This window comes from Lynx canadensis, chromosome B3 (genome assembly GCF_007474595.2).
Source record: "Lynx canadensis isolate LIC74 chromosome B3, mLynCan4.pri.v2, whole genome shotgun sequence".
Lineage (NCBI taxonomy): Eukaryota > Metazoa > Chordata > Mammalia > Carnivora > Felidae > Lynx > Lynx canadensis.
In genome coordinates this window covers 29,955,814-29,983,449 of record NC_044308.2, presented here as the reverse complement: position 1 = coordinate 29,983,449, position 27,636 = coordinate 29,955,814, and the positions used below count along the sequence as shown (strand labels likewise).

At 35.4% G+C, this 27,636-nt stretch overlaps 1 protein-coding gene across 4 annotated transcripts in view; it reads left to right on the top strand.

The window, feature by feature from the left end:
- The window catches only part of PEAK1 (pseudopodium enriched atypical kinase 1), a 311,110-nt gene that overhangs the window by 127,785 nt on the left and 155,689 nt on the right, over positions 1–27,636 (top strand). For all 4 annotated transcript variants that reach the window (XR_003969358.1, XM_030317633.1, XM_030317632.1 and 1 more), the window contains one exon: positions 21,356–21,520. The gene's annotated coding sequence lies outside the window, so the exon portion shown is untranslated. The remainder of the gene's footprint in view (positions 1–21,355; positions 21,521–27,636) is intronic.

Genomic DNA, 27,636 nt, shown 5'->3' with positions numbered 1-27,636 from the left:
ATAGAATAGAGAAAAAAAGGGAAAGAAAAGAAAGAGAAGACAAAAAATTAAGAAAACATTTAACAATTTTAAAATGTATAGAATAAAATAGGATAAATGAAATAAAATGAAAGAATAAACAATTTAAAAAATAAAGTAAAAAAAATGTTTAAAAATTTAAAAAAGAAAATAAAAATAATTTTTTTTCTTTCTGTATCTGAAAAAAAGAGAAGGAAAACAACAAAAACAAAAACAAAAAAAATTAAACAAAAACAGAAGTATAAAAACGAATAAATGACCCAGCAAACAGAATGAAAAGCGAATGAAGTTACTACATCCCATTTCCCCTAGAACTCGAACTCAACTATGAAGCACTCTATAGTCTGTACACTAAGCAAGTAGAGGGACTTGTGCTGGTTTTCTAGGGGAAGTGCTCAGAGGGGGCAGTTGGGTGGGGCTTGTTGTAATGCCTCTGCTCTCCAATAGGTGGCACTGCTTAGCTCACTGGGGTGGGTCAGTGTTGGTGTGCCTGCACCTGCCAGGGAGAGGTGCAAACGGCTTCACCCATCTCCCTAGCCTCTGGCACCTGTCCTTTGTTTCACGTTTCCATCCACTCCCAGCTTCTTACCCTGTTCGTGTCCAAGCCATCCACCTGCCAGAGTTTTATCTCAGTTGGGGCTGTGTTTAAACCCCACACTTCAGAGACCCCTGTGGCTTGGATCTGTGCAGACTCTCTGGGGGAGGGTCTCACCGAACAATGGGCCCTGCTGGCTTGCCTCACAAATCGTTCCTGCCATCACACAGTGGCAGAGGTTCAGAGATGATGGCAAATCACAACACAGCCAGTGCCATGTTTCACTGCACTCTGGCATCTTTGTCCCAATACCAGCAAATGTGGCTGCTCTCTAGGGTCCACTGGAACCATTGCCTGTGGGGAGGTCATGTAGCCTCTACCAAATGCTCTCCTAGCAGGGGAACTGCTTCTCCCTGTGTGGCACATGGACCCCTCAGACCACGTTGCCAGCTTCTGGGACTTCACCCTATTTCCTCACCAGAGCACAGCTAGGCACCAAGCTTTGCAACTTCAGAGTCTGCATTCCCAGTTTATAGAATCCTGGTGGTATTGAAACCCTCTCCTTTCCGTCAGTGGTTTTGGGAACAGATTTCTTGTTCAGTCCCCTGTGAGTGTTTTCAACTCTTTGTCTTTCTCTCCAGAAACTTTCGGGGGAGTGTTTTTTTTTTTTTCACTTTCCCCCTTTCTGTGTCCTCCACAAAAACAGCTCCCTACCCTCCACGGCTTTTTCCCTCCCCCAGTTCACCTGTACAGAACTGCATACCTGCTGAGTTCTGTGGCTAAAGTTATGCAGATTGTTGTGTTAATCCTCTGATCAATTTCCTAAATGTGCAAAATGGTTTGGTGCTGATATAGCTGCATTTCAGGGATGAGACAAGCTGAGGGTCTCCATGCTGCTCCACCGTCTTGTCACTCTTAGTATCATTCGTAATTGAACTACTAGAAGTTAGGTCATTTTTCCAAAATAATATTTACATATTTTTAAAGAGCTTTTCATTGTCACCAGTTTGAAAGGTAATTGTTTAAGCTATGGTGAAGAAAGGTTTTAAGCTCACAGAATGGCGAACAGCATCACATGCCGGAAGAGATTTTGCTGTAGTCAGGTCTTGCCTGCCCCAAGTTTCCTACTGACTTTTCCAGTCAGCAGGTTCCCTGGCCTACCTTTGGACACCTTTTATGAGATGAGAAGTTTGAGTTGATTTCCCTAAGTCTCTTATAACTGTAATGTTATCCTATCAGTAAGTAGAGTTTTTATGTGTTTCAAATGTAAATATTAAAGGAATTTTAGAGATGGAAGGAAGTCTTTAGTGGTCAGCTACTGGAATCCTCCCATATGACAGATGAAGAAATGGAGACCCTCACCTCTGTGTGACACTTTAAACATTTAGAGCTCTTTCACGTACATTAACCTCACCAAAATCTTGTGTATTAAATTGTATCATCATTATTGTAGAGATTAATTCATCCATGGTCCCTTAGCTGGGCCTTGTATCTATGAGCCTCACCAAATCTTGTGTATTAAATTGTATCATCATTATTGTAGAGATTAATTCATCCATGGCCCCTTAGCTGGGCCTAAAGTTTACCATGTTTGCTTTAGTGGGATTAATTATACTCTGTGATGAAATCCTGTTGTGTGAAAAAGTGACAATTCAGTGATTTGTAAAGCAAGTCCAAGCAGGAAAAGCAAACATTTCCAAGTATGAAGTGGTAATGAACTCAGCAGTATAAATAGCAGAAATAAAGAGGGAAAGAGGTGGCAAAAACTAGGGTCTATGAGCTGAGTTAATCTTAGTTTCATTTATTCCTGGATTAGGAGTAAGCATAATTGACTTTTAGTATTCTTGTGTTTATCAGTAGTGTAGTATTTGAGTTGCTTTATCCTTAACAAAATAACTCAAATAGAAACTGTACTTTGTAATAACATACTTTCAAAAATATTGTAGGTGAGCTAGAGGAACTTAAAACAGTTCATTCAAAAGGGTATCCCCAAAAAACAAATGAACAAGTAAGTGTGGGAAACTAAGCTTTATACACAGTTATTTATTTCATTGCCTTTAGTGATGTGGGTTTTTTTTTTTTTTTCTTTTCTTTTCTTCCTGTTTCTGCTCTGTAGTGTGGAGGTATCCTTTCAAAATGTTACCTGTTTCTAGGCTATTGACCTGGCTGTGCCAAACAACAAATTGCTTTACCTTGGTTCCTTCTTATCCTTTTCTTCCCCTTCCTTTTTATTTATTTAAAGTTTTTATTTAAATTCCGATTAGTTAATTCAGGTGTACAATTAATGATTCAACCTTTCCATAAACAACACCTGGTGCTCATCACAAGTGCACTCCTTAATCTGTAAATCTATTTAACCTACCTCCCCTCTGGTAACCATCCGTTTGTTCTCTGTAAGTGTCTTTTTCCTTGGTTTGCCTCTCTCTCTCTCTCTCTCTCTCTCTCTCTCTCTCTCCCCCCCCCTTTGTTCTTTTGTTTTGTTTCTTAACTTCCACATGTGAAGAAATCATATTGTATTTGTTTTTTTCTGACTTATTTAACTTAGCATAATACTCTCTAGGTCCATCCATGTTGTTACAAATGGCAAGATTTCATTATTTTTTATGGCTGGGTAATATTCCATTGTAAATATACATACCACATCTTCTTTATCCATTTATCAGTCAGTGGACACTTGGGCTATTTCCGTAATTTGGTTATTGTAGATAATGCTGCTTACCTTTGTAACTTTCTATAAACAATATATATTTTTTTTTAATTGGAAAGAAAATTGTCTTAAAACTAGTATATGGATGTTAGTTTTTCTTTTATAGTTTTGTTCACCAATTTGTTCTTCCTTTAAAAGGAGCCCATTTGTAGATTGCATGGTATCGTGGTGCTTTCTCTGTGGATATGAAATTTGATCACTAACAATTTCTATTTTTCATTCTATACTAAATTGTTTTTAATTATAAACTATGTTCTATAGAACTTATAAATTGGAGCAGGATCTCTCATATGGTTCTAATCAAAAAGGACAACCATAAAGGATGGAGTAAGTGTATTATAAAATTTGAAAGCAACAGTGTAAGATTTGGCTTAAATTAGAGAGGAAGAATGTTCTTGAGATCTTTTTTTCCCTGAGAGTCCTTTTAAAGATTCTCTTGCCTAGCTGCTGATATTCTTTCCACATGCCCTGTCCTACCGAGTTCTGCCTTACAGCCCACTCCCATTCGCATTCCATTGCAGACCCATGGAATTCAGAGAAATGGCATTTGTGGACGACTTGAATAGTCTGGTCTTTAATTTTCAGTTTTGTGTCTGATCTCAAAACGTGTGCAAGGGCTTTTTTTTCAGTTGTTGCTTTAAGATTCTTTAAAGGAAAAACCAAAAAGGTCACTTTACAGTAATGGATACTTAATTGTTTTATGGTAAGTCAGGAGCTAGTCTCCTGGAAACTTCCAACACCTGACATAAACACTTTCATTAAATTGTGCCTAATATAATATGACTGTGTTTTACTTGCCCAGACTATACTAAGGACTACAATTAGCTTCTCATTGGCCAGCTGTGATTTAGTGGTCATAATAAAGTTATGATATTTAGCTGAGGGCTTAGAATTTTTAAAGGTGACTGGGTTTTTTCCTGATTTGTGTTTCCCTTGTTTGGCATTAGAGCTAAAGAGCCAGGCTCCCAGGCTGGTGTCGCATTCATATTAAAACATTCCCTTTATACGCATATGGTCCATGGGATTCTAAAGGCATGGTTTTAATAGATTAAGTCTTCTGATTTTTTTTTTTTTCAATGCTTGTTTATTTTTGACAGACAGAGTGTGAGCAAGGGAGGGGCAGAGAGAGAGAGAGAGAGAGGGAGATACAGAATCCAAAGCAGACTCTAGGCTCTGACCTGTCAGCAGAGACCCCATTGTGGGGCTCAAACCCACGCACTGAGCAATCATGACCTGAGCTGAAGTGGGATATTTATTATTTAAAAAAAAAATTTTTTTTAATGTTTATGTATTTTTGAGACAGAGAGAGACAGAGCATGAATGGGGGAGGGTGAGAGAGAGGGAGACACAGAATCTGAAACAGGCTCCAGTCTCTGAGCTGTCAGCACAGAGCCCCACGCGGGGCTCGAACTCACTGACCGTAAGATCATGACCTGAGCCGAAGTCGGCCGCTTAACCGACTGAGCCACCCAGGCGCCCCCGAAGTGGGATATTTAAATGACTGAGCCACCCATGTGCTCCAAGCCTTTTGATTTTTAAGCTAATTATTTCTATAAAGAGATAGTTGAAATGCTTTTTTTTTTTCAGTCTTATTGACAAATCTAATACCACTAAATAAAGTGTTTTGCCATGGCTTTTATTTAATATTAATATAGATTTGAGTTTTCTCTGGAATTTAGTTGCTGTGCCAGGGTGCTTTCTAATATAAGATCAGTTCTTAATAGATGTATGGAAATATGAGGAACTTTCAGATGCTTTTTTTAAGTGTGTTTTTTAAGTTTATTTATTTTGAGAGAGAGAGTGATAGCTAGAGCGAGGGAGGGGCAGAGACAGAGGGAGAGTTAGAAAGGGAGAGGGAGAGAGAGTGAGAGATTGAGAGAGAGAGAGAGAAGAGAGAGAGAGAGAGAGAGAGAGAGAGAGAGAGAAAGAGAATCCCAATAGGCTCCTCACTGTCAGTTCAGAGTCCGACATGGAGCTTGAATTCACGAACTGTGAGATGATGACCTGGACTGAAATCAAGAGTCAGGTATTTAACCGACTGAGCCACCCAGGAGCCCCTCAGATGCTTTTAATGTCATATTTAGTAAATCTCAGGGCAGCAGTGAGGAAAATACAAAGATGTTGATTTGTGTGTGTATGTATGTATGTGAGTGTGTGTGCATATGTGATCTAAACAACAAGGAAATGTAAGAAATTTATTTGACTTGCAGCTTTCTCACGTTTAACATGGCAGTGAGTTATAAGAAAATATTGATTAGTTTTCCTTTTCCAAATGTATTGTAATTTTATATCATTTATATTTTAAAGAATTAAATGAATTGATTCATAGTTTCTTAAACCAGAAATATAGGTGATAAAGGGGAGTTACTGAATCTGTTGGCCTACATTTGTAAAATCAGTCCATCTGTCATTACCTAGATATTTGAATTTTTATCAGAAAAAAAAAAAAAACAGTATTACACCAGTGTAGTTAATTGAATATTTGTTGGCATATATATGTGCCACATTTTTTTCATTTCTCAAAGTGAGAAGATTGGATGATTTTCATAAGTATTCAAAAATTATTCTGCTGTATGAAATTGAGAGTATTGTTAAAATGGATAATCATTTGTTCTCTGGTCTTTTTTTAAGAGAAGCCATCACTGAAGAAAATTTAAACCAAAGGCCATTAATTGCAACCAGAGTTTTCTGTGAACACTGAGTTTGAAATTAAAATTGTATGAACTCTATTGCTGGCTTTGCTCATCCTTATAGATAAACAACATTTCAGTAAAAGATAATGTAGTCTGAAATGTTGCTAGTTTGCAGGTCTTCTATAGGAGATGTGAAAGATTGCAAAAGATTTGGGGAACTCTAGATTTTCCATATAGGGTTAAAAAGAAAGTACTTTATCATAATGTGTGAAGCCATTAAAACTGGCTTACTTTTTATTCTTCAGTAATCCCAATACCACATGTTTTATAAAATTAAAAATAACAGGCATCATTTTGGTAGCATGAATGCTGGTTCACAGACTTTTTAATAGAAAAATGTAGAGAATGTCTGATGTTATAAAGGGAATAGAAATCTTATATAATCCTTATAGGCTGAGGCCTGGTTATTTCAAATAGGGGAGAGTGCTGTTATCTAAAGATCATCTAATCAAAACTAATAAGTAAGGTCAAATGTTCAGAGCCCCATAAAAACATCACATAAAACCAATAGCAGAGACTGTTGAAAGCCAGCCCATACTGTTTGAAGCAAGAATTTAGAATCCACTTGACTGTACAGAAATATTTTGTGTTCCTTGTTAATTTTGAGACAATAAATATGTAACAGAAGCCCAGAATAGGAATAGCTTTTAGAATAGGAAGAAGCTTTGAAGAGCATTTAATTATTTCCTTTCATATTATAAAGAGAAACTAAGAGTACGAGGTTAAATTACTCAGCATCAACTAAGCAGTGCCAGTAGTAGAACTAGAATATTGTTTTTAAACTATCAAATAATTGACCATGGAATTTCAAAAATTGTAATGGGAAATGATGGTTATTATTGTTGCTGTTAATTTAAAAACTTTTACATATGGTAAAATTGACTTTTTTACTTGTTCTGTGAGCTTTAACACGTGCAGATTCATGTAGCTCTCACTACAGGTAGGGTACAGTCAGTCCTATCACCCTGGAAAACTGTTTTAAATTGCCCCTTTTTGTTCAGAACCTCTCCCTACATCCAGCTCCTAACAACTGTTAATCTGTACTAATCACTTTAGTTTTGCCTATTCTAGAATGTCATATAAATGGAGCTGTGAAGTCTTGTGTGTGGTTTCTTTCAGTTTAATATTTTGAGATTCATCCATGTTGTGTATATGAATGCTTCATTCTTTTTATTGTCACTCACTGTTAATGAACACTGAATTGTTTGCAGTTTTTAGCTATTATAAATAAAGCTGCTGTGATCATTTTGGGGGGTTTTTGAGAAAAGGGAGCAAATTTACTTGTGTGTATCATAGAAATGCTGATAGTGAACTCTTAAAATAATTCACAAAGTTAATTCACTTTTTACTTTGAAATAATTATAAGTTCACAGGAAGTTGCAAAGATAGTACAGAGAGGTTCTGTGTACCATCTACCCAGTTTCCCCTATTAGTTAGATCTTATATAACTATAGATTAATGTAAAAACTAAGAGATACATATTGGTATAAAGTTAGTATATGGTTCTTTGGCATTTTTATCAAGTGTGGATTCATGTAATCAAGACTGCAATCTCACCACAAAGATTTCCCTCCTTGAACCCCTTTATAATCTCTCACACACGCACACACCCTACTCTCTACCATCCCTCATCCCCCACCCCTGGCAACCACTAGTCCATTCTCCGTCTTTCCAATTTTATCATTTTGAGAATGTCATATAAATAGAATATAGAATGTTATATAAATAGAATCATGGGCCTTTTTTCACTCAGCATAATGATTTATCCATGTTGTGGTGTATGTCAGTAGTTCATTCATTCTGTTTTATTACTGGTATAGTATTCCATGGTATGGATGTACTATAATATGTTTAACTACTCACTTATTATAGGACATTTTAGTTTCCAGTTTGGGACTCTTGCAAATAAAGGTAATTATTGATATGATAGGACATAAGTGGGCCATTTTATTTTTTGTTTTCTGTTTGTTCCCTCTGTTTTTTATTTCTTTTTTTCCTACTTTCTTGTAGGTTATTTGAATACTTTTTAGAATTCCATGTTAATTTACTGTAGTGTTTTTAGATGTATCTCTTTGTATGACTTTTTAATGGTTGCTGTAGATACTACATTGTATATTCTCTTCATTCCTCAAGGATATTTTTGCTGGTTGAAGAATTCTAGGTTGACAGTTCTTTTTCTTTCAGCATTTGAAAAATATTGTACCAGTTCCTTTTGACTTCTATGGGTTTTGATGAGAAATACACTGACATTCTAATTGTTTTTCTCCTATATAGATCAAGGTAAAGGTTTCTTTCATGCTACTTTCAAGAAATTTTCCATTGTCTTTAGTTTTCATACGTTTGTCTATGCTCTCTCTTGGTGTGAATTTCTTTGGGTTTACACTGTTTGAGATTCCCAAATATGAGAACTTTTCAACCATATTGTTTTCAAATACTTTTTCAGCCCTGCTCTATTTCTCTTCAACTTCCAAGACTGAAGACATGAATGTTAGAACTTTTGTTATAGTTTCATAGATACCTGAGGCTCTCTGTTCATTTGTATTCAGTATATTTCCTTTATGTTGTTCAGATTTGGTAACTTTTCTTATTTTATCTTTTAGTTCACTGATTCTTTTTTTTCCCTCTCCTCCATTCTGCTGTTGAGCCCATCCATTGGCTTTTTTATTTCAGTTGTTATAATTTCAGTTCTGAGATTTCATTCTTTATATCTTTTATTTCTTTGCTGAAACTATTTTTTAGATTTTCTATTTTCCATTTGTTTCCAGTGTGTTAGTAAGTACTCATTGAAGCATTTTTATCATTACTGCTTTAAAATCCTTGTGAAATAATTCTTAAATCTGTGTCATTTTGGTATTGGCATCAGTTAATTGTCTTTTCTCATTCAAGTTGAGGTTTTCCTGAATCTTGGTATGAGAAGTGGTTTTCAGTTAAATCCTGGACATTTTGGGCATGATATCATGAGACTTTGCATTTTATTTTAATCATCTGTTTTAGCAGGCCTCTTTTGATATTGTCCTGACTGGGTGAAAGGGTGTTTTCTCATTATTGCAAAGTAAGAGTATAAGTGCAGGGTCGAATTGTTGGGTTATATGGTAAGTTGTTTGACTTTCAAAGAGGCTGCTAAACTTGCTGGCAAAATTTTACATTCCTACTAGCAATGGCGTGAGCATTTCATATGTTCTGCATTAATTCATCCTGTAGTCATTTCTGCAATGATGAAACTGTTCTGTATCTGCACTCTCCCATGCCTTAGTCACTAGCCACTTGTGGCTGTTGAGCAGGTAAAATATGGCTAGTGCATCTGAGGGACTGAATTTTTATTGCAGTTATCAAGTCAGATTTAAATGGCTATATGTTTCTAGTGGTTACTGTATTGGATAGTGCATCAATATTAGCTCTATATCCTTACCAATATTTAGAATTGTCAGTCTTTCAAATTTTAGTTCTTCAATGAGTATTAAGTTCTTACTGTGGTTTTAATTGTTTTATGTGCATACTGACCACTTAGTTTTTATAATGATGTTTTTTTCAACGTTTATTTATTTTTGGGACAGAGAGAGACAGAGCATGAACGGGGGAGGGGCAGAGAGAGAGGGAGACACAGAATCGGAAACAGGCTCCAGGCTCTGAGCCATCAGCCCAGAGCCCGACGCGGGGCTCGAACTCCTGGACCGCGAGATCGTGACCTGGCTGAAGTCGGACGCTTAACCGACTGCGCCACCCAGGCGCCCCTAAAATAGCAGAAGTTTTTAATTTTGATAAAGTGCAGTTTATCAGGCGACTAAGGTCCATAAAATGTCTTCCTGTGTTTTCTTTTTGAAGTTTTAAGATTTTACATTTTCTCTTAGGTTTATGGTATGTTTGAGTTAGTTTTTGTACATATACAAAATATGTGAAGTAAAGACAAAATTCATTTTCATTCCATATGAATATCCAATTGTTGAACTTCCTAACAATTGAATTACCTTGGCACCTTTAGGAATTAGTTGATATATAGGTCTATTTTTGGGTTTTGTATTCTATTCCATTTTTCTATATGTTTATCCTCGGGCTATTACCAAACTGTCTTGATTGCTGTTCTTAATAATAATAATTCTATAAATCAGGGGTGCTTGTGTGGCTCAGTTGATTAAGCATCCGACTCAATTTTGGCTTAGATCATGGTCTTGAGGTTTGTGAGATTGAGCCCTGCAACCAGCTCTGTGCTAGCAGCGTGGAGCCTGCTTGGGATTCTCTCTCCCCTTCTGTCTCTGCAGAGCCTCATCCTCTCTGTCTGCCCCTCCCCCGCTTGCACGTGCTTTCTTTCTCAAGTAAACTTTAAAAAAAAAGAGAAAAAATTCTAGAAATCAGGTATTTTAAGTATTCCTACTTTGTTCTTAATTTTCAAAATTATTTTGATCATCCTGTTCATTTGGATTTTCATACACATTTTATAATTAGTTTGTACATTTCTACAAAACACCTCTGAGATTTTGATTTTAATTGAATTGAATGTATAGATGAATTTGGGAAGAATAGTCTTATTAATAATACTGAATCTTCCAATCCATAAATATGGTATATCTCTTCATTTATTTCAGTTTAATTGGTCCTGGCAGTGTTTTGTAGCTTTCATTTTACAGGTCTTGTACATATTTTGTTAGGGATAAACCCAGGTGTTCCATGTTTTTGATTGCTATTATAAATGGTATTTAAATGTTTAAAACTTTCTAGTTGTTTTTTGATAGATATAAAAATATAATGAGTATATTATACACACACACACACCCATATACCTTGTATTCTACAGTCTTCCTAATTACTTAATAGTTTTTGTATTTGTTTTCTAGATTCCTTAGGATTTTCTGTATAATCATGTCTCTTATAAAGATATCTTAACTTCTTCCTTCCCCATCTTTATGCTTTTCTTTTTTTTGCCTCATTACGCTAGCTATGAACTGCAATGTAATGTCGAACACAATGTTTATTATTTATTATTATGTCAGTATTTTACAGATGCCCTTTATCAAATTAAGGTAGTTCTAGACTATTCTGAGTTGTCTGAAGTTTTGTTATGAGTAAGTGTGGAAATTTGTTAAATATTTTTCTGTGTTTATTGAAATGATCATATTGTTTTTCTCCTTTATTCTGTTAAATGATTAATAACATTGAGTTTTTAAAAATGTAAAATCAACCTTGCATTCTTTCTTACGTATTGCTGAATTTGACTTGCTATTTTGTTAAAGATTTTTGCATCTATGTTTGAGAGAGATATTGATGTATACTTTTCTCATAATGACTTTTTCTGGTTTGGGAATCAATCGAATGCTTGCTGGCCATATAAAATCAGTTTGAAAATGTTCCCTCCTCTACTTTCTGGAAGAATCTATGTAGGATTGGTATTACTTCTGTCTTTATATGTTTGATGGAATTCACCAGTGAACCATTTGACAACTGGAGTTTTCTTTGTGGGAACATTTTTAAATTACGTATTTAATTTCTTGAATAGACGTAGGGCTATTTAGGTTGTTACTTCCTGAGTCAGTATTGGTAATCTGTGTCTTTTAAAAAATTTGTCCATTTCATCTTAGTTGTCAAATTTATTGGCATGAGATCATTCATAATAGTCTCTTGTTTCGTCAGTGTCTGTAGACTCTTAAGTAATGTTTCCCCTTTCATTCCTGATATTGATGATTTCTGTATTTGCTCACTCAGTGTAGGTAGAGGTCTGTCAGTTTCGTTGATTTTTTTTTCCCCCCACAGAACCTGTTTTTGGTTTCATTCATCTTTCTCTGTTTTCAGTTTTCTATGTTATTGATTTCTGTTCTCTGTTAGTGTCTACTTATTTTAGTTTAATTTGTTCCATTTTTTTGTAGCTTTTTATGGTGGAAGCTTAGGTCATTGGCTTTAGGCCTCCCCTCCCCACCCCCAAATATAAACATAGAAAACTACAGATTTCCTCAAAGCACCTTTTTATCTGCATATCAGAATTTTGATAGGTTGGGTTTTCATGTTCATTCATCTCAAGATATTTTCTGATTTCCTTTGTGATTTCTTCTTTGGTCCTTGAGTTATTTTTGAAGTAGGTTGTTTAATTTGTAAATGCTTGAAAATTTTCCAGATATCTTACTGTTACTGATTTCTAACTTAGTTCCACTGTGATAAGGGAATGGGCTGTGTATAGTTTTGATTCTTTTATTTATGTATTTATTTAAAGAAATTTTTTTTAACATTTATTCATTTTTGAGAGACAGAGTGTGAGTGGGAGAGGAGCAGAGAGAGAGGGAAACACAGAATCTGAAGCAGGCTCCAAGCTCTCTGAACTGTTAGCTAGGAGCCCGATGCAGGGCTCAAACTCATTGACTGCAAGATCATGAGCTGAGCTGAAGTCAGACACTCAGCTAACTGAGCCACCCAGATGCCCCTAGTTTTGATTCTTTTAATTGTTAAGACTTATTCTTGGCTCAGCAGGTGGTCTGTCTTCCTAAATGTTTCATAGGCAGTATGAAAACTTATATTTTGCTCTTGTAGGTTGGAGTGTTCTATAAATATCAATTCAATTGAGAGTACTGTTCAAATCTTCTTTATCATTGCTGAACTTCAACTGTACCTATTCTTCCAGTTACTGAGAGAAATGTTGATGTCTCCTACTCTATTTGTATACTTTTTTCTCTGCTTAGTTCTGTCAGTTTTTGCTTCATGTATTTTGTAGTTCTGATAGCCTATACATATATATTTAGAATTATTCTATCTTCTAACTAAAAAAAAATGTCTATTTTGTGTGTGTGTATGTGTGTGTGTGTGTGAGAGAGAGAGAGAGAGAGAGGAGAGAGAGAGAGGAGAGAAAGAGCACACAAGCGAACAAGGGAGGGGCAGAGAGAGAGGGAGAGAGAATCCCAGGCAGGCTCTGTGCTGCCAGCTAGGCTCGATCCCACAAATGGTGAGATCATGACCTGAGCCCAAATCAAGAGCTGGATGCTCAATCCATTGAGCCACCCAGGCACCACTCCGTGTCCCACCTTTTCTTTTTGAATTTTTTCTGTAAGTTTATTTGTTTTTGAGACAGAGATGCTAGTGGGGGGCGGGCAGAGAGTGAGAAGGAGTGAGAGGCACAGAATTAGCTGTCAGCATAGAGCCTGATGTGGGGCTTGAACTCATGAGCTGTGAGATCATGACTGAGCTGAAGTCAGACACAACCAACCTCATGAGCCACCCAGGCGTCCCTCTTTTTTAATTTTGAGGGAGGAGGGGCAGAGAGAGAGAGAGACAAAGAGAATCTTAATCCACTCAGCACAGAGCCTAACACAGTGCTCCACACCTGGCTCCACCTCGCAACCCTGGGATCATGACCTGAGCTGAAATCAAGAGCCAGACGCTTAACCAACTGAACCACCCAGGCGCCCCCGTAGAATTATTTTATCTTCTAAATGAAGTTTACCCTTGATTATTGTGAAATGTTCCTCATTATCTTTGATAATATTCTTTGTTTTGGCTTTTGTATTGTCTGATATAAATATGGCTATTCCAGGTTTCTTAAGATTTTGGTTTACATGGTATATCTTCTTCCATGCTTTTAATCTATTTCCTTGTTTTAGTGTGGGATTCTGATAGCATATCAATATATGCAATATATATTGGTCTTGCTTTTTTATCTGGTTTTTAATTGGAATATATAGAGAATTAACATGTAACGTATTTATTAATGTGGTTGGATTTAAATCTATCATCTTGCTGTTTGTTTTCTATTAACCTTTCCTTTAAATTAATTATACTTTTCCATTTAATCTTCCCCATTGGCTTATTCCCCTACTGGCTTATTGTTTGTTCTACCTTTTTATTATTATTATTATTATTATTTTTTTTATTTTTGGGACAGAGAGAGACAGAGCATGAACGGGGGAGGGGCAGAGAGAGAGGGAGACACAGAATCGGAAACAGGCTCCAGGCTCTGAGCCATCAGCCCAGAGCCTGATGCGGGGCTCGAACTCACGGACCGCGAGATCGTGACCTGGCTGAAGTCGGACGCTTAACCGGACTGCGCCACCCAGGCGCCCCTTATTATTATTTTTTTAGTTGTGCTCTAGGATTTATACGATGCCTCTTTAGGTTACTACACTCTGTTATCAATTATATCACTTCTCATATAATGTAAGACCTTTTTTCATTGCCTTGTGGTCATTTTTTCTTTCTGACCTTCACTTAAAAAAATTTTTTTTTTTGGGGGGCGCCTGGGTGGCGCAGTCGGTTAAGCGTCCGACTTCAGCCAGGTCACGATCTCGCGGTCCGTGAGTTCGAGCCCCGCGTCGGGCTCTGGGCTGATGGCTCAGAGCCTGGAGCCTGTTTCCGATTCTGTGTCTCCCTCTCTCTCTGCCCCTCCCCCGTTCATGTTCTGTCTCTCTCTGTCCCAAAAATAAATAAACGTTGAAAAAAAAAAAATTAAAAAAAAATTTTTTTTTTTTAAAGTAACATCTCTACCCAATGAGGGGCTCAAACTCAATGACCCCAAGATCAAAAGTCATATGCTCTACCAGCTGAGCCAGCCAGGCACCCCAATGTGTCTTGAAGTTCACTAATCTTTTTTTCAGCAATGCATATACTATTGCTTGTCTCATTCAGTGAAATTTTCATTTTGGGTATTTCTCCCTTCACCATGTTCCTGTTTTCATTCTTGAATATGAAGCATACTTGTAATAGTCCTTTCAATGCCTTTGCTCCATTAATTACATCATGCTTGTTATTTCTAGGTCTTTCTCTGTTGACTGATATTTTTCTGGTTTATGTGTCACATTTTCCAGCTTCTTGGGCCAGTAGTTTTTATTTTAGTTTATTTTAGTTAGTTTAGTTTAGTTTTAAGTAGGCTTCACGCCCAGCACAGAGCCCAGTGCAGGGCTTGAACTCACGACTCTGAAATCAAGATCTGAACTGAGATCAAGAGTTGGACACTTGACCTACTGAGCCACCCAGGTGTCCCCTTTGTCCACTAATTTTTAATTGAATGACAGATATTTGCAAATTTTACATGTTGTGTTCATGATTTTGTGGCATTCATTTAAAGAGTATTGGACTCTTTCCTGACAGGCATTATAAATCCCATATTAGTTTGATTGTTTTCTAGGCTTTCAAGCTTCTTTCAGGTGGGATTATAGTAGCTTTTATTCTAGAGCTACTGTCCCCCTCCATCTGTGGTGTGGCCTTTCTGGGGTCACAACTGCCTTGTATATTCAATGAGGGAACTTGTTGAAATCTTGACCCTCTTTCAGCTCTGAGAAGGCTTTGTCTTACTACTCCCTGGTAACTTTCTTTCCTTAGAAATTCTTGTTGGCTGGTCTAAAGAAATTTTACCCTTCTCATCCACAGGTTTTTATTTAGCTAAATGCTCTAGGGAACTCTCATTTAAATTACTGGAACTCTTTCTTCTCTGGAACTCTGCCCCATAAATTCTAGCCACCTTGGCCTCCTTGTACTTTTTTCTCTATCTCAAGTCACCAAGATTGCCAGGTTCTGTCTGGGTTCCTCCTCCCTGCTGCTCAGGAGTGGTAAATTACTTCTTGGCTGAGAGCCTTGGGTGATGGTAGGGCTTGCCTTGTTTGCTTCTCTTTTTTCAAGGATAACAGTCCTGCACTGCCTGTATCTGAAAATAGTCCTTTCCTATATTTTACCGTGTTCTAGTTGATTGCATGGGGGGATTATTCTAGACTGCTTAATCCCTCATGGTCAGAAATGGAAGTTGAACCATTCTAAAATAAATTTTAATACTTAACACCTTTAAAAACTTCTGAAGTTCTCAAGCAATTATTTTTTTTTTACCCAGTGTTTAACCATTGATTTCACTTTTCCTCAGTATTGTTATTAATGATCTTGTATCAACTGTAGGAATGTTTATTTATTTCACAATTCAGAGTCCGTTACAAATTTTAAATCAGAACCTGACCCAAGGAAATGATTTATCATACCTCATAAATTTCACAAATTAGGAAAATGAATTTTTGATTATGTAAAAATTCTCTCAATATTATGGGATGGTCTTTTTATTTTTTATTCATTTTATTTTTTTTACTAAAAAAATTTGTTTAATGTTTATTTATTTTTGAGATAGAGCGAGTGAGCACAAGCGGGGGAGGGGCAGAGAGAGAGGGAGACACAGAATCCAAAGCAGGCTCCAGGCCCTGAGCTGTCAGCACAGAGCCTGATGCTGGGCTTGAGCTCATGAACCCTGAGATCATGACCTGAGCCGAAGTCGTATGCTTAACTGACTAAGTCACCCAGGCACCCTTGGGATGGTCATTTTAAATATAAAATCATTATTTAACACTTAAGTAGAAACATGAAAGACTAATGGACTGATGAATAAATCAGTTGATGTAATGTTTTAAAATATAAATTCTTTCATTGTAGAGTATAAACATGTTCGGTATACTTTAGTCAGGAACTGTCGAACATTATCTGTAAAGAGCCATGGTCCCTGTCACAACAACTCAACTCTGCCTTTGTAGTATAAAAGCAGCTATAAACAGTATATTAAAAATGAGCTGGCTGTGTTCTGATAAAACTTGATTTCTAGACAACAAAATTTGAATTTCATATAATTTTTACATCTCAAATTTTAGCATCTTTTGACCTTTTTCCCCAACTGCTTAAAAATGTAAAAGCTATTCTTACCTTGTGGGCCTTACATAAGCAAATGGCTGGCTGGTCGCATTTGGCCCAAGGGTCATGGTTTGACAGTCCCTGCTCTAAATGATTAAAAAGCTCCCAAGTAAGTTGTAGGATTCTTAGCAGACTGTAATGTTTTAATTCCAAGTGACATTTTTATTTGAACTGTTGTCTACTATTAAATAACAAAGTAAACAAGATCACACAATACTGAGCCGATGGTGCTTTGACAGATTTTTGGTGTCACAGGTTACATCAGAGGTTCCTTGGGCATTTTGCATAGTTAGAAAACTAAGTTAAGAATTTAAAATAAACATTATTTTATTGTTGTCATTATATAAGAATTAATAAATAGGTTTAAAATCAGCACAGTTTTCACATTTTTAAAGAAGTATACCTGATGTGTGCAATAGGTGAATCTATATGTTAGTTTCAGGTATACAACGTAATGATTCTATATTTGTATATATGGCACAAGGACCACAATAAGTCTAGTTAACATCCATCACCATACATAGTTGCAGAATTTTTTTTCTTGTGTTGGGAACTTTTAAGATTTACTGTTAGCAACTTTCAGATATGCAATACAGTATTATTAACTATGATCACCATGCTGTACATTACATCCCTATTATTTATTTATTTTATAACTGGAAGTTTGTACTTTCTGATCATGTTCTTTGAAGGGTGTAGTAATCAAGAGATTTTTCTCACAAATTCTTAATTGTTTGGATAAATTAGAAACTTTTTTCCATGAACATTACAAGCTCATTTCTGTCTTTTGACATCTATATCCTCTGCCTAGAACATTCTAAATCATTCCATGTTTGGCTCATTTCTTTCAGTTGTGACTTGAACATCATCTACTGAGAAGCCTTCCTTGATGCACTATCTAAAAGTATCTACACCTTCCTAATCTCTCTCTAATACCCAGTTTTATTTTCTTCAGAGCATTTACACCATCTGAAATTAGTTTATTTATTTATTTGTCTCTTTCTGTATTACAATGTAAAATCTGTGAAAGGAGATCTTGCCTCTATTATTACCTCTATCTCTAGAACATTGCATTTCATTATGTGGTTGGAAAGATGAATAAATGGAAATATCTCTAATGCATGATTTGTAGAAATATTCGATATGCTAACATGTATTGTGAATTGCTAAAAACGAATATAATGATAACTTTACCCCACTTTATTTCACTACAGAACTACTTCCTCTTTAAGCATATAGCTGTATTAGCCTTTCACTGAAAACATTTTGGAAATGTAATAGGGTTTATTGATACATTTAACTTTTTCTTTTTAATTTGTAATAATTTGAAATTACACACCAGTTGTAAGAATAATTTTTCCTGAATCATTTGAGAGTAAGATAAAATTATCACAATCAAGAACTCAATATTGATAGGTTAGTAACATTGAATCCACAGCCCCATTCAAGTCATGCAGGTTGTTCTGGAATTCAGTGGTGAAAATCCCTAACATTTGCATTTGTATTCTTTTTAATTCCTTGGTTCATCTTTAAATTCACATGTGTAGAGGAGACGCCATAGAGCCTAGTGGAAAGTGGTATTTGAGGTGATATTTCTAGTCAGATTTGGAGTTTGAGTCCTATTAGACACATTTGGATTTTTGTTGGAATCTTAGAAGGGTCCTTCCTGTCTTAGAAGTAACGACTGTAAGGCCTAAGGGATTTATTCTAGGATGGAGGACAAAGTTGAAGCATACCTTCCCTAACAGTATAAAACCAACCATCCACAAGTTCAAGATGATCAGCCAGTGTTTAACTTCCTATTAGAAGAAAAATCAATGCACTTCAAAGGAAGATAACAAAGTACAGAGTTTCTATATTATTCATCCATATTGTCCAGTATACAATCAAAAATTATTAATCATGTGAAAAACTAGGAAAATATTATCCATAATTTAAAAAAAAAAAGTCAATCCAGATGTTAGTTAAGTGACAATACCTTTAAATGAGCTATTATAAATATGGTCAAGAACTTAAAGGAAAAGGAGGACATAATGAAGGAAAATACAGACTTTCTCTGCAGACAGAGGTAGAAACTATTTTTTTTTAAATAAAAGGGAATTCTAGAACTGGAAATACAATACCTGAAATTAAAAATTCACTCGATAGATTTAATGGCAGATAAGAGATGACAGAAGAAAGGGCCTTGATAGATCAGTAGAAATTATCCTATTTGAAGAACAAAGAGGAAAAAAGATTAAAACAAAATAAAACAAAACAAACAAAAAAACCCAACCAAACAGAACCTTGGTGACCAGTGGGATTATAAGCAGTCAACTTTATGTATATTGAAAACCAACATGGAAAAAAGATGGAACAGAAATTTTAAAAAATAAATAGACTGAAAATTTCTCGGACTTAACAGAACACTAGTTTGCAGAGCCAAGAAGTTCAGTAAACGTTCCCCCCACCCAAAGTAAATGAAAACTAAATCTAGACACATAATATGGTTACACTCCTGAAAACCAAAGATAAAGAGAAAATCTTGAAAACAAAAGAAACAATAATATTAATGACTGCTGACTTATCAGAATAATGGAAGCCAAAAAAACTATGGAATGATATCTTGAAAGAGCTGTAAGCAAGAAAGAAAACCTTTCAATGCAGAATGCTATACTTAACATAAATGTTATTCAAAAATGAAGGTGATTCAAAAAAATTAGATGATTCATTGTCAGCAGACTTGCTGTGTAAGAAATAATTAAAGAAAGTTTTTAAGCTGAAGTGCAGTGATATCAAATGGAAAGTCTGTTCTACAGGAGAACTGAAGACCACAAAGAATGATAAATATGAAAAAATATCTTATTTTTTCTTCCATTACTGTTTTTAAAAGAAAGCTGACTTCTTTTTTTTTAAACTGACTTCTTAAAAGTTAAAACCATTTTATTATGGGTTTATAATATAAGTAGAATAATATGATAACCATTAACAAAAAGGGTTTGTAGTAAATGGAATTATACTACTACAAGTTTCTTATGCTTTGCATGATATTCAGTATTAGCTTTAAACTGTGGAAATTTGAGGGTGCATATTATAATTCTTAGTGTCACCCTCCCCCAGTACAAAGAATTATAGAGCAATTAAAGTAAAACATTACAAATATTTGATTAACTGAAATTGAGGCAGGAAAAGGTAGGACAGGAACAAAACAAAAAGCAGAGAAGAATAGAAATAGAAATTGGTAGCTTTGAACTCAGTCATTTCAATAATCACATTACATGTTGATAAACTAAACTCTCCAATTAGGAGTCAGAGATTTTCAGATTGGATAAAAATATAAGACCCAACTCTATCCTGTCTACAGATTGCACATATAAACTGTTAAGATTTGATTAAACACTGTTTATGTCTCTTTGTCTCTTACATTGTTGGATAAGTGTTAATGGCTATATTATGATAGAATACCTACAAGTCCAAGAATAAATGATTCAGAAAAAATAACTAAGGGGGCCGAGAGGACAAGAATGCAGATGGATTATAGAAGGATAGTAGAACACTGCTTTAGGAGAGAGTGAGGATATTTAGGTGTTCATTTCAGTTTTGCCACTGACCAAACACCTACCCTTGGAAAAATCACTTTTCTATTACGATGTACTTTTCTAGGTTACCAATATTTGTATACCCATGTGTTCAATTTTTTCCCATCTTCAGATTTCACAGTTAAAATTGGCATAAATTGCATTTTTCTTCTCAAAAGACTCATTTAATAATGGAAAGAAGATGGAGTAATTTTGCCACTGTGTGTGTTATCCTGGGCATCATTATTTATCTGCATATTGGTTACATATATACATACACATATATATATTCTTGGTAATATTTCTCCTACACACTGCTTAATGTTATTTTGTACCACATGAAGAGGAGATATAAGCACTGTGAGAACATTGGGTAGTCCTTTGATCATGGATAATCCAACTATGTTGGAGTTTGATATTGTTTGATATGGTGCACAAATGAAAACTCCTGTTTCAAAATACCTTTCTGTTCTAAGCATTTATTGAAAGGTTCAATTCTGTATTATGTAATCACAATCAGGAATCATTTAAAAGTAATTACATTTATCTTTCTCTTTCTACTTAACTCTTAGAGTTATTTTCCTTATATTTGGTGTTATATAGAAAACAAATTAGAGGTTGTGCCAGTTTGAAAATACATATAATTGGTGCTCCAGAGTCAGAAATAGATGGGAATTTATTCATTTAATTTTAGGTGATTTCCTGTATGCCAAATTATAAATATATTTCATACTTGAGCCTAAAGTAAACTGCAAAGTAGCTAGAAACATTTTTGCATTTGGAGATACTTACTTTCATATTTTACAAAGGCTGTATCAGAATTAGACATTGATACTTTTAGAATTGGGTTCTTATAAAGATGAAGTTGGGTTTAATATTTCTCATTCAATTAATGCTCTTACATTTGGCTCTTACATAGCTCAAAACAGGTGTTCAAAGACAATCACATGAAATCCTAGAAAGTTTCAAGTACATTGGTGCTAGTTTGAGTCTTATAAATTACTTGGGTCTTAGGTATGACATAGATTGTTATTGAGGGTATAGGATTCTGTCCATGCCTCCACCTAAGTAAGGAAGTTACTTCTTAAATGAATAAGACTAATTATAACCATTGACTGAGGGTGAAATTAAGAATATCTTAAAGGAAAGAAAAATGTCTAGTATATTTAAAACTAGTTTATTCTCCAATTTAGCTTTACTTTATTTTTCTCTCTTGCAGTAAACATTGCTGTCTTCTGAAAATAAGTTAAGGAATGAGAGGCAAGGAAGAAAGTACATTCATCCTGGAAGGACCCAAAGCACTTTGAAACTGTAAACGAATGTAATGATAGCTGCTAAAACCACCTTTGTCACCATAATGGATGAAGAACTGCAAATTTAAACGGTAACCAGAATTTTCATATAGTGTTACACTTCCACCAAGAACTTTTATAGAACTTGAAAGGATTTCTTTTTAAATTTAAATATTTACCTTACAAATACCGAAGTATAGATAGCTGATAATTTTATGACTTATTTAGCATAGTCAGGTCTTTGTTTTGGCCCTTAATGTTTGGCCTTGATATTGCTCAAAAGAATTGTTTTTTTCCCCCAGGTTATGAACTTCTTAGAAACAAATAAGCTTATTTGAGTAGAAATATAGCATAGTACTAGTATATTTATAGGTCCATTCTTGACCAAATACTTTTCCTTTCACAGAAACAGCTCAGGCAACATTAAGTGGTAGCATGCTATCACATATGCAGAGGTTTTTTAGTCTTATTTTCTGAACTTTATTTCATGTTATTTTTAGTTTCCTTACTTGGTGTCTGATCTCTTGATCTTTTTGCCTTCATATCTGACATCTTTTTATTTAATCATTATTCTCTCCTTTGCCCATCCTTCTCAGGAATTTAGAGTTGTAAAAACAAACAAAAAAAGAAACAAGAATCCAGAGTAGAAAAGAAGGAAAAAAACTGGAAAAAATTATAAATTTATTTCTTCTTGTGAAATTACAAGGACTATTACATTTTAAGTAGAGTGGAAAGCAACTGTAGAAAGACTTAAGATTCCTTGTCAGTCTTCTTAAATCTCCTTGATCTTCAGCCATAATTGTTTCAGTGCGTTTTGTAAGATTCAAATGTTTGCTAATTTTTAAAAAGCATCCTAGTGAACATTTAGAACTGTAATTCATTGGAAGTGTACTACTTTGATTTTGATGGATAATCATTTGTTTATTTGAGTCACTATATCTTGGTAGTGAATGGGTACAATTGACTAAAACTAAGTCCCTCTGGTAAAGTGCAGATGTGAAAAATCAATCAAATACAGTATCAATTGCTAGTCCTAATAATTCTAAGGAATACAAGGCCTGTTTCAAGAGAATTATTCAAACTGAGAAATGTAACCCAGGATAAATATATTCTTTCAACTATATACTAACATTTATAAAGTGTTATTTTGGTCAGACATTACTCCAAGAAAGAAGGTTGTTCCTCATGTTTTCTTTGTTTATAATTCTGATTTACTTCTAAGCTACAACATAACCAGGTGTTATTTTTATTTCTTTTAACAATTTTATTATGAAAATTTCCAAGAATTAAGAAAAATTTGGAATAATTTAACAAGAACGATGTTCTCATTATTCTTTCCTATGCTAACATTAACCTTGATTTTAAAAAATGCCTGAACATCGATTTTTTAAAAAACTTTTCCAATTGCTGGTTTAAACCTCTAGTTAGAACTTTTCTGTGTTCTTGCCACAACCACCCACGTAGCAGCATTTAGCCCTTTCTAAATGTCCAGTAAATTCTTTATATTTCTCAACCATTAAAAAATAAAGTTGAAGAAAGCAACTTTTGAAACACAGCAGAAATTAAAGTACTGAGTGTTAACTTATGCAGGGAAGATAATACATAGAAAGTCATCAAATTTCTGTCTTTCTCGGTGATGATCTAAGTTTTCTTTCCTCATTTAATTATGTCTGATTCTATAATCTTATATAGCCAACAGTTTTATTAATGAGATTAATACATTAAACATTAAAAAAAAACAATATTGTCAAAATTTTTACTGGTACCTTTACCACTCCTTATCAAACTCTTAATTCCATTAAATCCTTCTTTCAGTATTTTTGGTAACCAGTAATGGGATCATTGAAATCTATAGATACTAGGTATTTCCAATCATTAATTTCTACTTTTTTCACTACAATTTTTTCCTTTTTTTTTTTGGTGGTGGTGGTGGGTTATAATGTCATCAAGAAGCAAACTGGAATACAACTTGACCTCACTACAAAATAAAAGAACTGCACTGATTCTCCCAAATAGCCCAGTTCAGAAGTCATGTAACTCACATCCATGAAGTATATAGAATTTAAAAAGATCAGCTGTATTTACATATTTAATTTTGCTGGCCGCACTCAAGCTGAGTGCCTCCAAAATCCCAAATCTATGGCATTTGAATAGGGAATGGAATTCGATTTCTAATTGTGTGAATAACTGGATTTCTAATTGTACAAATTTGAAATCCAGATTTCTAATGGTGCAAACTATCATGGCCACGTTGAAGAGGCTAAAATTTAAAAGACATTCCAGCTAGGTTAAAAGTAGAATCAAACACCCAGTTTTATCTAAATTCATTTTATGAGCTTAAAATTATGGTTCTTAGGGTAGGGGATATGTTCTTGCAGATAGCAAGACTACTCTAAACAATATATCCATCTAGAATCTTAAATTTGTAAAGCTTGGTAGACCTTTAGAACATCCTCTACAGCACCTTTGTTTGCAAAACTGTCCTTATGGAGGGAGGCCTGTGTACAATTTCCCCAGACAAAAAGGAATTAAAAATAACAGTGGGGCACCTGGGAGGCTCAGTTGGTTGAGCATCTGACTCTTTTTTTGTTTTTTTAATTTTTTTTAAATGTTTATTTATTATTGAGAGACAGAGAGAGACAGAGCATGAGCATGGGAAGGGCAGAGAGAGGAGGAGACACAGAATCTGAAGGAGGCTCCAGGCTCTGAGCTGTCAGCACAGAGCCTGACACGGGGCTCGAACTCACAAACCCAGCGAGATCATGACCTGAGCCGAAGTCAGATGTTTAACCGACTGAGCCACCCAGGCGCCCCGAGCATCTGACTCTTGATTTCAGCTCAGGTCATGATCTCGTGGTTTGTGAGATCCAGCCCCATGTCGGACTCTGCGCTGACAGCACGGAGCCTGCTTAGGATTCTCTCTACCCCTCTCTCTGCTTCTTCCCTACTCGTGTGTGTGCATGCACTCTCTCTGTCTCTCTGTCTCTCTCAAAATAAATAATAAAATAAAACTTAAAAAAATAACAGTAATTAATGTGTATTGTGTGATCATCGTATGCCAAACATTGGGATTAGTGATTAATATGCATTCTCAAGTTTCACAACTGTATTTGATGTGAGTCTTATTATTAGATAGCTCCATTTTACCTATGAGGAAACACGTTCTCAGAGAAGTTAAGTAAATTGCCCCACATCAAGTTTACTAGTTAGAGGTAGAGCCAGTTCTGTCTGACTTCACAGCTGGAGCTCTTCATCAGAGATGTGTTTTGGTTTACAAATGTTCACTACCACGTGTTGCGGTTGCTTCTTTGTGCAGCGGTAGATAACAAGTTCTTATTAGTAGCATCCTCATCTCAGCTCCCTTGAGGCACATATGATGTTTCTTTTGCAGCACCAATTTTATTTTGTCAGGAATTTATCATTATTTTGATTATATTTTAAAAGTGTTAGTTATTATGTAATAAAAACGATAATCCATTCCTAAATGAAGGCTAAGTTACTTCAAGATGATCTCAGTAGACCCACATTTTATTTGAGATCGAGACTTACAGGACAGAGAAAGATAGTAGATATGAGTGGGGGAAAATGCAAAACTGACCTCCCTGGTCAGCTCTTCTCCCTTGAAGTCTTCTTTGCCTTTTTCTTTTCTCTTTATCACCAGAAGTTCTTCATTGGTTTTCAGTCTCAGAAACTGATACTATCACTAAAGACTAAAATAGTAATGAATCCAGAGACCAATTTATCTTAATGGCATAAATTTTCTGTTAAATTTGTATATAGTCCCTTCATATAGATTCTTATTCTAAATGTAGATTCTTATTCTAAGTGTAGAAAACTAAGTATGGTAACCTATCATCAGGGTTTAAGACGATTAAGCCTATCACCAAGACTCAGCATATTAAATATAACCAGTTTTCCCCAAATGAATGTATAGGTTTAACTCAGTTCCTCAAATCCCAGCAAGATTTTTCTTTCTTTTTTTTTTTTTTTTCAATGTTTTTTTATTTATTTTTGGGACAGAGAGAGACAGAGCATGAACGGGGGAGGGGCAGAGAGAGAGGGAGACACAGAATCGGAAACAGGCTCCAGGCTCCGAGCCATCAGCCCAGAGCCCGACGCGGGGCTCGAACTCACGGACCGCGAGATCGTGACCTGGCTGAAGTCGGACGCTCAACCGACTGCGCCACCCAGGCGCCCCAGCCCAGCAAGATTTTTCATGTATGGTTTGCCATTTTCTACCAAGTTCTTTCTTTCCTCCCCATTATCACTGTCCCTCTGTCCCCCTCCACCATAAGAATTATAGCCAGTCCCCATTTGAGGACGGGTTGAGTGAATGTTTCAGCAATTGCATGATACGCAAACATATATAATCAAATGTTTTACTCATTTATAGCCACTTTTCAGTCCAAGGTTTAGTGAATCTTAATTTTTTGAGATTTTGCTTAAGTAAGAAGAGTGTTTCACCTCCCCAGAAAAGGAAGCTGTGTGTTAGGAGGAAAAACAAAAATAAAACAAAAGTTGTTACATTCTGGCTTTCTAAACTGAGGCTGTAAAATTCAAAATGATCCTGTGGAGTGAGAGATCTTCTGGGTTACACCCCTACCTTCTTGTGGGACTATCAACATACCTGACTAATGGAGTGAACTTCATGCCATTTTGTATTACTGATTCATTCATTCATCACACATTTACTTCATGCCATTTCGTATTACTAGCTCATTCATTAATCAGATATTTACTTGGGAAAAATAATATTTGCAATAGGTAAAAATTTTTAAAACTATTTTGTGCTAACATAGTATCAAGTGGTTTGTATATATAGCCTCTCTTGGCTGTAAGCATGTCACTGTGGAAGATACAAGGGATACATAAAGAAGGGTATATAGTATAAGTCCTGTCCTCAGAGGCTCACTATCTAGCAGGGCAGGCAAACATATAAAGAGATGTAGCAGTGTATCAAGTGGCTAATGGAAATATGACCGAGAATTGTGACAGTGCTTTTCCTACCTGGGAAGAGTGAGGGAAGGTTTCCCAAAGCACAGAAGTATCTTTCGTAATTGTTACTGGATAAATAGGACTTTACTGCCAGGGAACAAGCTAGAGAAAAAGAATTATAGGCAAAGGGAATAACATGTGCCAAGATATACTTACCTTTTCTAGGGGGGGAAAGTCACAGACTTTTAAAGTTGAAGAGATTATCTGAGATATTTTATTTCAATGTCCTTGCTTAACATAAAAGGAAATGGAAGCCCTTGGAAACAAATGTACTTGCCCCAAAATTACTCAGAAATTACAGTATCACTTCAAGTATTCTCTCAAACTATATACTAAAATATATAAAATGTTATTTTGGTCAGATGTTCCTCCAAGAAAGAAGGTTCTTCCTCATGTTTTCTTTGTTTATAATTCTGCTTTACTTCCAAGCTACAACATAACCAGGTGTTATTTCTTTTAACAATTTTTTTATTATGAAAATTTCCAAGAATTAAGAAAAATTTAGAATCATCTAACAAGCACCTGTTCTCTCACCGCCAAGAATTAAATGAATGCTAACATTCTGTCATTCTTGCTAAAGAAATAAAACAATTTAGGAACACTTGAAACCCTCTTTATATCACTCTCCAATCTCATTCCTATCCTCCTTCTTCCAGAGAAAATGTTCTACGAGGTTCGTGAAATATATTCTTACGTGTGTATTCACAAACAATATGCAGTGTAAATGATGACATTTTGCATTTGCACTTTTGCATCTTTCATTGATATAGTTTTGCATCTTTCATTGATGCGTGATGTTTATTGTATTTTTTCACATAAGTTCAAATTAAAATAGAACACAGTGGAGTAGATAGTATACTCTAGGCAGTTGTGGAGATTTGTGGTTGTGGCTTTGTTCTCTTCTTGCTACCCAAAGTGCTGCTGTCATCTTAGTAAATCTGCATTATGTTTTGGAAGAATGTAATTCCATCATTATGTAGCTTTTCATATATATATATATGCATGTGTGTGTATATATGTGTGTGTGTGCATACACACACACACCCATACATATTTTTAAAAATACATATTTTTTAAAATTTTATTTTATTTTTTTCTGAGAGAGAGTGCACACGTACATGAGTGAGGGGACACAGAGAGAGAGAGAGATTGAGAATCCCAAGCAGGCTCCACACTGTCAGTGCAGAGTCCGATGTGGGACTCAAACCCATGA